The following is a 9,927-nucleotide window of genomic DNA, read 5'->3' as shown; positions in this document are numbered from 1 at the left end:
TCGAACCCTCTCTTCTCTCCTGATACTTCTTTTACTCTCATTACATCATTTATTCTCTTAAATCACTGGTAAAGCAAACATATAAACTTCCTGGTCCTCGTTGTACTAAATCTATCATACCAGCATCTATGCTGAAACTCCTTGCCTACCCATCTGCTGCCATGGAAGTACTGTTCACTAAGGCTCTGCTTCCCTTCTCTCACATTCTATTGTCCCTATAATGGTGCTCTTTCCTTGCTTTATGGATTTTTCCTTCATTGTGTATTCTCACCTGCTTATGAACATGCTGCAGAACTTTCTTGACCTCTATTTTTTAAATCTTCCCCTTTCATGGTAAAACATTTTGAAAAAAAAACTAACTATAATTAATATTTCTACTTCCTATATTTACATTCTCTTTTTCATCAAATGCTGTGGGGTTTTGTGTCCATCACTCTATAGACACCAGTCAGAATGCTAAAATCAAAACTACAAGAAATGAGTGTTGGCAAGGATGTGGAGAAAAAGGAACCCTCGTGCACTGTTGTTGGGAATGCAAACTGATGCAGCCACTGTGGAAAACAATATGGCGGTTCTTCAAAAAGTTAAAAATAGAGTTACCATACAATCCAGTAATTCTATTACTGGGTATTTAGTAAAAGCGTACTGGGAAAGTGAAATCATCAGTTCAAAAAGATATAAGAACCCCTAAGTTTATTGCTGCATTATTTACAATGGCCAAGATACGGGAGTAGTCCCAGTGCTTGTTGGTAGGTGAATGGATAAAGAAGAGATGGCATATATATACAATGGAGTAACAGCCACAAAAGGGAATGAAATCCAGCCATTTTCAACAAAATGGGTGGATCTAGAGAGTATAATGCTAAGTGAAACAAGATAATAAAAGACAAATACCGTATGATTTCACTCATATATGGAATTAAAAATATAAAACAAATGAACAATGAAAAAAAGGACAGAAAACCCCAGGCTGTTAAATACAGAGAACAGATGGTTGCCAGAGGGGTAGGGGGTAGGGGATGCATGAAATAGGTGAAGGAGATTAAGAATACATTTATCATCATGAGCACTGAGTAATGTATAGGATTGTTGAGTCACTATATCATACACTGCAAAGTAATATGACAATGTTTGTTATCAATGCCGGAATTAAAATTTTTAAATTGATTCATGTTTTTGGAAGGTGGACTAGTGACTTCAGAAGGAAATAAGGTTTAGTGATGGGGCATAAGAGGAATTCTGCATTGCTGATTATATTTTACCTCTTTATTTGGGTGAAAACATGAGTGTATTAAGTTTTTGCTTTTGATTTGCATTTCCTTAATGATTAGTGTTGTTGAAGATCTTTTCACTGTATGTCTTCTTTGGAGAAATACCTGTTCACGTCTTCTGCCCGTTTTTAATTGGATCTTTTTTTATGTTGAATTCTATAATTCCTTTATATATTCTGAATGTTATCACCTTGTTGGATATATCATTTGCAAACATCTCCCATTCAGTAGGTTGTCCCTTTGTTGATTGTTTGCATTGCTGTGCAAAAGCTTCTTATTTTGGTGTAGTTCCAATAGTTTATTTTTGCTTTTATTTCCCTGGCCAAAGGAGACCTATCTAGAAAAAATGTGCTACAGATGATGTCAAGAAACTACTGCTGTGCTCTCCTATGGTATTTGTAGAGTTTCGGGTTTCACATTTAGGTCGTTCATCTATTTCGAGTTTATGTTTTTATGTGGTGTAAGAGTAGTCCAGTTTTTTACTTTTGCATGGAACTGTCCAGTTTTCCCAGCACCATTTCTTGAAGAGACTATTTTCCCCATTGCATATTCTTGCCTCCTTTTTGAAGATTGACTATATTGTGGGTTTATTTTGGGGCTCTCTCTTCTGTTTCATTGATTTATGTGTCACTTTTTTGGTGCCAGTACCATTCTGTTTCGGTTTCTATAGCTTTGTAGTATGTCTTGGAAGCTGGGATTGTGATACCTCCAATTTTGTTCTTTTTTAAGGTTCATTTGGCTATTTGAGGTCTTTTGTAGTTCCATCCATACAAATTTCAGGATTATTTTCTCTCGTTCTGTAAAAAATGCTTTTGGTATTTTGAGAGGGATTACAATAAATCCATAGATTGCCTTGGGTAGTACTTTAACAGTATTTGTTTTCCCAATCCATAAGCGTGAAATATCTTTCCATTTATTTGTGACATATTTAATCTCTTCTATCAGTGTTTTATGGTTTTCAGAGTATAGGTCTTTCATCTCTTTGGTTAAGTGTATTCCTAGGTATTTATTTTTGTGGAGTTGTAAATGGGATTATTTTCTGCCATTGTTGTTTTTGTTTTGTTATTTTAATTCCAGTATAGTTAATGGGACCATTAACTTACTTTTCTGTTACTTCATTATTAGTGTATAGAAATGTAACAGATTTCTGCATATTGATTTTGTATCCTGTGAATGTACTGAATTCATTTATCAGTTCTAATAGTTTTTTGGTGGAGTCTTTAGGGTTTTCTATATATAGTATCGTGGCATCTGCAGAGAGTGAAAGTTTTACTTCTTCCACACCAATTTGGAGGCCTTTTATTTTTGTTTCTTTTCTGATTGCTGTGACTAGGTCTTCCAATACTGTATTGAATAAAAGTGGTGAGAGTGTACATTCTTCTTATTCCCGATCTTAGGGGAAAAGCTCTCAGTTTTTCACCAATGAGTATGTTACCTCTGGGTTCTTCACATGCAGCTTTCTTTACAAAGTGATATGTTTCAGCTGAGCCTATTGTGCTGAGGGTTTTTATCATGAATGGATAATATATTTTGTCAAATGCTTTTTCTACTTCTATTGAAACGATCCTCTGGTTTTTATCCTTTCTCTTGTTGATGTGATATATCACATTTATTGATTTGTAAATACTGAACCACATTTGCATCCCAGGAATAAATCCCACTTGGTTGTGGTGAATGATTTTTTAAATGTATTGTTGAATTCAGTCTGCTAGTATTTTGTTGAGAACTTTTATATCTATATTCATCAGAGGTATTGGCCTATAACTTCCTCTTTTTTTTTTTTTTTTTTTTTTTTTTTTTTGTAGTGTCTTTATCTGGTCTTGGTATCAGGGTAATGCTGGCCTCATAGAATGAATTTGTAAGCTTTCCTTCTATTTTTTGGAATAGTTTGAGAAGAATAGGTATTAACTTCTTTTTTTGTTGTTGGGAGTTTTTGATTACTGATTCAATATCATTGCTGGTGATTGGTCTGTTCAAATTTTCTAATCCAGATTTAGTTTTGGTATATCTTTCTATGAATTTATCCATTTCTTTTAGATTGTCCAATTTGTTGGCATATAATTTTTCATAATATCTTTTAATCCTCTGTATTTCTGTGGCATTGGTTGTAATTTCTCCACTATCATTTCTGATCTTTGAGTACTCTCTCTCTCTCCTTTCTCTCTCTCTCTCTTTACATGTCAGGCTAACGGTTTATCGATTTTATTGATCTTTTCAGAGAACCAGCTCCTGGTTTCATAGATCTGTTCTATTGATTTTTTTAGTATCTATTTTATTCATTTCTGCTCTTTGTCATTTCCTCACTGCTTCTGATTTTGGGGTTTTATTCTCTTTTCTAGCTCTGTTAGGTCTAAGGTTAGCTTATATAGTTGAGATTTTTCTTGCTTCCTGAGGTAAACTTTTCTTTTAGAACTGCTTTTGCTGCAACCCAAATGATTTGGACCATTGTGTTCTCATTTTCGTTTGTTTCCATGTGTTTTTTTATTTCCTCTTTGATTTCTTGGTTGACCCATTCATTGTTTACTAGCACATTATTTATTCATTTATTTTTTTAAAGCAACCCTTTTATTTCATTTTTTTTTTAAGATTTTATTTATTTGACAGAGATAGAGACTGCCAGTGAGAGAGGGAACACAAGCACGGGGAGCAGGAGAGGAAGAAGCAGGCTTCCAGAGGAGGAGCCTGACATGGGGCTGAATCCCAGAATGCCGGGATCATGCCCTGAGCCGAAGGCAGATGCTTAATGACTGAGCCACCCAGGCGCCCCTACTAGCACATTATTTAACCTCCACATATTTGTGCTCTTTCCAGATTTTTTCTTGTGATTGATATCTAGTTTTATAGTGTTGTGGTTGGAAAAGACTGATTGTGTGACTTCAATCTTTTTTAACTCATTAAGAATTTTTTTTGCGGCTTAATACGTGATATATTCTGGAGAATGTACCATGTACATTTGAAAAGAATGTGTATTCTGTTTTAGGATGGAATGTTCTGAACATACCTTTTAGATCCATCTGGTCTAATAGTTGTCATTGTTAATTTTCTTGTTGGATTGTTCCCTTTTGGGTTATATAGCATCCTGCTTTGTCTTTTGTTATAGTCTTTCTTTTAAAGTCAATTTTGTCTGATATAGGCTTTGCTACCCTGGCTTTCTTTTCATTTTCATTTGCATGATAAATGCTTCTCCATCCCTCACTTCCAGTCTGCATGTGTCCTTGTGTCTGAAATGAGTCTCTTCTTTTTTTTTTTTTTTAAGATTTTATTTATTTATTGGACAGAGATAGAGACAGCCAGCCAGAGAGGGAACACAAGCAGGGGGAGTGGGAGAGGAAGAAGCAGGCTCATAGTGGAGGAGCCTGATGTGGGGCTCAATCCCATAACGCCAGGATCACGCCCTGAGCCGAAGGCAGACGCTTAACCATTGTGCCACCCAGGCGCCCCTGAAATGAGTCTCTTATAGGCTTTTTATCCCTGTCACCTTATGTCTTTTGATTGGAGTATTGAATCCATTTACATTCAAAGTAATTATTGATAGGTAGTTACTTATTGCCATTTTGTTACTTGTATGCTTGTTTTCATAGTTCTTGTTTCTTTTCTTGTTCTCTTCTCCTATAGTTTGCTGGCTTTTTGATATACTTAGATTCCTTTCTCTTTAGTTTTTGCATATCTCTTACTGGTTTTTGATTCGTGGTTACTGTTAGGTCTATACATAATATCTTATGCAAAGGAAGGCTATGTTAAGTTGATGGTTGCTTCAGTTTGAATCTTTTTTTTTTTAATTCCCCCACTGCATTTTAGGTATATGGTGTCATACTTTACATCTTTTATTTTGTGAATCCCTGAACTGATTTTTATAAATATACTTAATTTCATTGGTTTAGTGCTTCCTACTTTTCTTACTTATGGTCTTTTCTTTCCACTCAGAGTTCCCTTTAACATTTCTTGTAGGGCTGGTTTAGTGGTCATGAATTCCTTTAACTTTTGTTTGTCCGGGAAACTCTTTATCTCTCCTATTTTGAATGAATGCCTTGCTGAATAGAGTATACTTGACTGTAGATTTTTCCCTCAGCATTTTGCAGGTCAGTAGGGAGTGGCATTATATATTTAAAGTTTCTGCTGAAAAATCAACTGATAACCTTATGGGGTTTCCCCTGCATGTAACTGTTTTCTCTTCTCTTCTCTTGTTTTTTTTTTTTTGTTTGTTTTGTTTTTGTTTTTTTTTTTTCTCTTTGTCACTACTTTTTGCCATTTTAATTACTATGTGTCTTGGTATGGACCCCCTTGGGTTAATATTTTGGGGGGCTGTCTTTGCCTCCTGGATCTGGATTTGTTTCCTTCTTCAATTCAGGAAGTTTTAGCTATTATTTCTTCAAATTTTCAGCACCCTTTTCTCTCTTCTTTTTTTGGAATTCCTATATAGCAAATGTTATTATGCTTGATACCATTCCTGAGTTCTCTTACTCTATTTTCAATTTTTAATTTTTTTCTCTCTTCTCTTTGCAACTTGATTGCTGTCCTCCAGGTCATTAATCTATTCTTCTGATTCCTCTAGTCTACTATTTATTCCATTGGAGTGTGTGTATGTGTGTGTGTGTGTGTATAATATTTTTAGACAGAGACAGAGAACATGGAGGGGAAGGGAGGGAAGAGGTAGAGAATCTTAAGTAGGCTCCATGCCCAGTTCAGAGCCAAGTGTGGGGCTCAGTCTCACAACCCTGAGATCATGACCTGAGCCAAAACTAAGAGTTGGACACTTAACCAACTGAACCACCCAGGTGCCCCAATATGGTTATTTTTAATTTCAGTTGAGTTCTTCATCTCTGAATGGTTCTTTTTCTCATATTTTTCTATCCCTTTGTTGAGGGTTTTACTGAGGTCCTCTACTCTTTTCCCAGCTCCACTGAGTATCTTTTTGACCATTACTTTAAATTCTCTATCAGGCATATTACTTCTTTCCATTTCATTTAGTTCTTTTGCTGTGAATTTATCCTCTTCTTTCATTTGGGACATATTCCTCTGTTTCCTCATTTGTGTGTCTGTTTCTATGTGTTAAGAAAGTCAGCTACATCTCCTGCTCTTGAAAGTAGGGACCTTATGAAGAAGAGGTCCTATCATGCCCTGCAGTGCAATGTCCCATGTTCACCAGAACCTAGAACTTCAGGGGTATCTCCTATGTGTGTTGTGGGCATCCTACTGTTGTACCTGGGGCTGCATTTGCCTTTAGTCCAGTCATCTACAGTGCCTTTCTTTGCCCGTTGTGGGCAAGGTTCATTCCCTGTGTTGTTAGTGGACTAGTCTGGGGCCACCTTGATCTTGAGTGGAGTCTGATCAGGCATTTGCCCCAGATGTAGTAGCAATGAACCTCAGGGTGCTTTACGTCTGTTGTCTCCTGAGAATCTTACATTGGTAGGTGGGGCTGGCTGTCAGACCAGGTATCTTCCCTCAGTGAACTACTAGGGCTGCTGTTGGTCTGGTGTGTGTGGTTACCTTCCCATCTCCCCGGGGCCATAGTCATTTTGGAGTAGTGCTGACCCCTGTTGTGGCTGCTTACACACTTCCAGGTTTGTGGCACCACTTTGGGTGGGCTCAGGCCAAGGCTGAATTGGAGGGGAGAAGTCTGCAGGAGAACATAGGGGTGGGAGCCTAGTGCCAGCAAGGGTAGTGCTGGCATGCTATGAGAGGAGACCTGCACTGCCTGGGAAAACTGACAAGGCCTGCTGGGTCTGAGAGGGCAGATTCACAGAAGCACACAGGCAGGGCATGCAGTTAGTAATCTAAGGGGAGAGTGCTGGTACTGTACTGGTTCTCATAGCTGTTCATGTATCTAGGTTGGGGGATGGGGGAAGAAAATAGTGCCAACAGGTCTGTTTTTAGAGAAGTCTCCCAAAGATTCCTGCCCTGCCATCACATGCTCTGAGATTAGTAAATAAATCTTGCCATATACCCCAGGTGTTTTTCAACAGCTGCATATATGCTGCATCCCAGCAGGCTATTTGTTGTGTTGTTTCTTTAAGGGTGGGGCTTCTGCCCTCCAGCTCTCTCAGAGCCAAGTCCATTGTTTTTAAAGTTCCAGGTGTTAAGTCCCACTGATTGTTAGCCTCTCTGGTTTTCAAAGCCAGATATTACAGGCATTCCCTTCCTCAAGTGTGCTTCCCATTGCTGGAGCATCTGGTCCTCTCCCCTTTCCACACCACTGTGCCCTTCTCACAGATATTCCCTATTTGGCTCCTGCCCTTGTCTTCTCCCTTTCTATCTTCATTGATGTGGCCTCTTCTCTACGTTTACCTGTGGGGGGTCTGTTATGCCTGTCTTCGGGTCATTTTCTGGGTCATTTATACTGATGTGGATGTTATCTAGTTGTATGCATGGGATGAGGTGACCTTAGGATCCTCTTACTCTGCCTTCTTCCCTATAAGTCCATAAATGAATTTTGTTTTGAACTTCATATAAATGTTATTAAACAGTATCTTTTGAGTGTCTGACTTCTTTTAGCCAATATTGTACTTGAGATTAATACATGCTGTACAATGTGGTTGATTCATTTTCATTATGTGTCATAGTCTCTTATATAAAATACACCTCATTTTATCCATTCAGCTATTGATGGAAGTTGATTGTTTCAAGGTGAGAGCAATGATGAATAACAGCATTATGAACATTCTTGTAAATATCTTATGTGCATATAGGGACACATTTGTGATAAATACAAATAAGGATAACATTTCTGGGTCATAGAATATGCATAAGTTCAGAATTAGTGGAGGGATTAAACCATTTTCCATAGGGTTTGTATAAATACACACTTTCACAAACAATATATGAATGAATTCCAGTTTCTCCAAACCCTGGCCCAAACTTGGTATTTTTTAAAATGTTTTGTCAATCTAGCATGTGTGTTTTATAGCACAACTTAACTTTCTCTAGGTTCCTTATACCATGTTGGCCCAGTCTCTGGTTTATTTGCTTCATTTCTGCCATTATATCTTATGTCTAATACTCCTAATGGACTTATAAGTTTTTACAAATTCTTTACTGTTATTTATTAGGGTTGCAGCAAGGAATGGAATTATATGTGTATGTACAATCCACCAATTTTTCACTGGATATCCATGTGATCCATTTTCCATTTTAAAAAGCAATAAAATGCACTTACCTAAAAAAAAGAAAAAAATTAAGTATTCTCAAAATGAATACTTCTTGTATTCAAATGAAGTACTTATCTGTAAATATATCTTTCCTTCCTTGCTCTAGTAAAGTCCATTATATTAAGTAGGAGTAGCTAAACTTACTATACTTTAGGTACTCTAAAATATACCCCCATAGGTCATTAAAATTATAACAATATTTTAAATTCAGGAACTCAAGAACTTGATAATGTCATGTTTCTTGTTGCTAATTTTATGATATCTATGGTTTATTCTTAAATGCAACAAAGTCCTTCAGGTTTAATTCTCTAACCATACAAATATAGTATATTGAGTAAATAAATAAAAAACAATTTCTTGGTCTCTGGAAATTCCAGTATAATCATCTGTAATTTTAGAGCCTACTTTTGAGGACCATACCAGATAATTTATGACTTAGTTTTTAAAAGTATGGTCCTTAGTTTGACAATAAAATTTTCTTGTAAATAAATAAAACAATCAGGTAACTGGCCATACTAAAAAATCATCTCGACATTTCAATAAAACCCAATTTTAAGCACTTCTCAGTTATATGTTTTAAAGATACCCCAAGTTCTATCTAGCCATGCAGTTTTCCTTATGCATGAGTACCTGGAAAACAGATGCTGTATCTTTACAGTAAGCCTTCTTTAGAAGATAGCATTAATAAGAAATAGGATATTTCTTTTTAGAGTGTTTAGGTAAATTAGTGAAGCCAAGACCCTACTTCTTATTCCTCTTCCTCCAAATTTGAGTCAATAAGCAAATAAGATAATACTTTTATGAATCACCAAGCAAATTCCCAATACCCAATATTCCAAGTGCAGAGTTTCCTGATACCTGCTGGTATCTGGGAAAACAGTTCAGGTAAGAGGCCCAAATGAGAAAGAATAAATGTATATGGAAGACAGGCTTGAGTCGTTTTTATGAGCAGCTGCATGAAACAAGTATGATGAAACTTCTTTAAGGGATAAGTATTTTTATGGGGGGTGGGGGGAAGGAGGAGAGAGAACACAGAATGCATGAACATGGCTTTGACTAGTGATATGGCCTGCTAGTAATACACAGAATGATGAGTATACAGAAAGCGAGGACAAACAAATTCATCAATTTATTTCCTGGGGGGAAGGGGTGCTTGCTTTGGCAGCACATATACTAACATTGGAAAGATACAGAGATTAACATAGCCCCTGTGCAAGGATGACACACAAATTTGTGAAGCGTTCCATATTTTTGTTCTGGGTCTGTCTCCTTGCTCAGCAGGGAGCCCGCTTCTCCCTCTACCTGCTACTCCCCCTTCCTGCTGCTCCCCCTGCTTGTGTATGCTCACTCTTTCTCTCTCTGATAAATAAATAAAATCTTTAAAAAATATATTTCCTGGGGGGTAGTGACGGATAGAACATCAAAAGTGTTTTTTCAATTATTTCCTCCAAATGAGAAGAGCGGTATCACTTTGCTAGGGCTGCCATAGCAGAATACCACAGAGCAGGTTG

General features: G+C 36.9%; 1 non-coding gene across 1 annotated transcript; it reads left to right on the top strand.

The window, feature by feature from the left end:
* The first annotated feature begins 9,565 nt into the window (after positions 1 to 9,565).
* LOC121104493 lies at positions 9,566 to 9,669 on the top strand. The gene has a single exon (XR_005836817.1). It is a non-coding gene; the product is annotated as a U6 spliceosomal RNA (small nuclear RNA).
* The last annotated feature ends 258 nt before the right edge of the window (positions 9,670 to 9,927 follow it).

The sequence above is a fragment of the Ursus maritimus genome, unplaced genomic scaffold, assembly GCF_017311325.1.
Source record: "Ursus maritimus isolate PB19 unplaced genomic scaffold, ASM1731132v1 scaffold_21, whole genome shotgun sequence".
In the NCBI taxonomy this organism is placed as follows: Eukaryota; Metazoa; Chordata; class Mammalia; order Carnivora; family Ursidae; genus Ursus; species Ursus maritimus.
Note: the sequence above shows the minus strand (reverse complement) of the source record. Positions and strands in the feature narration are given on the sequence as shown.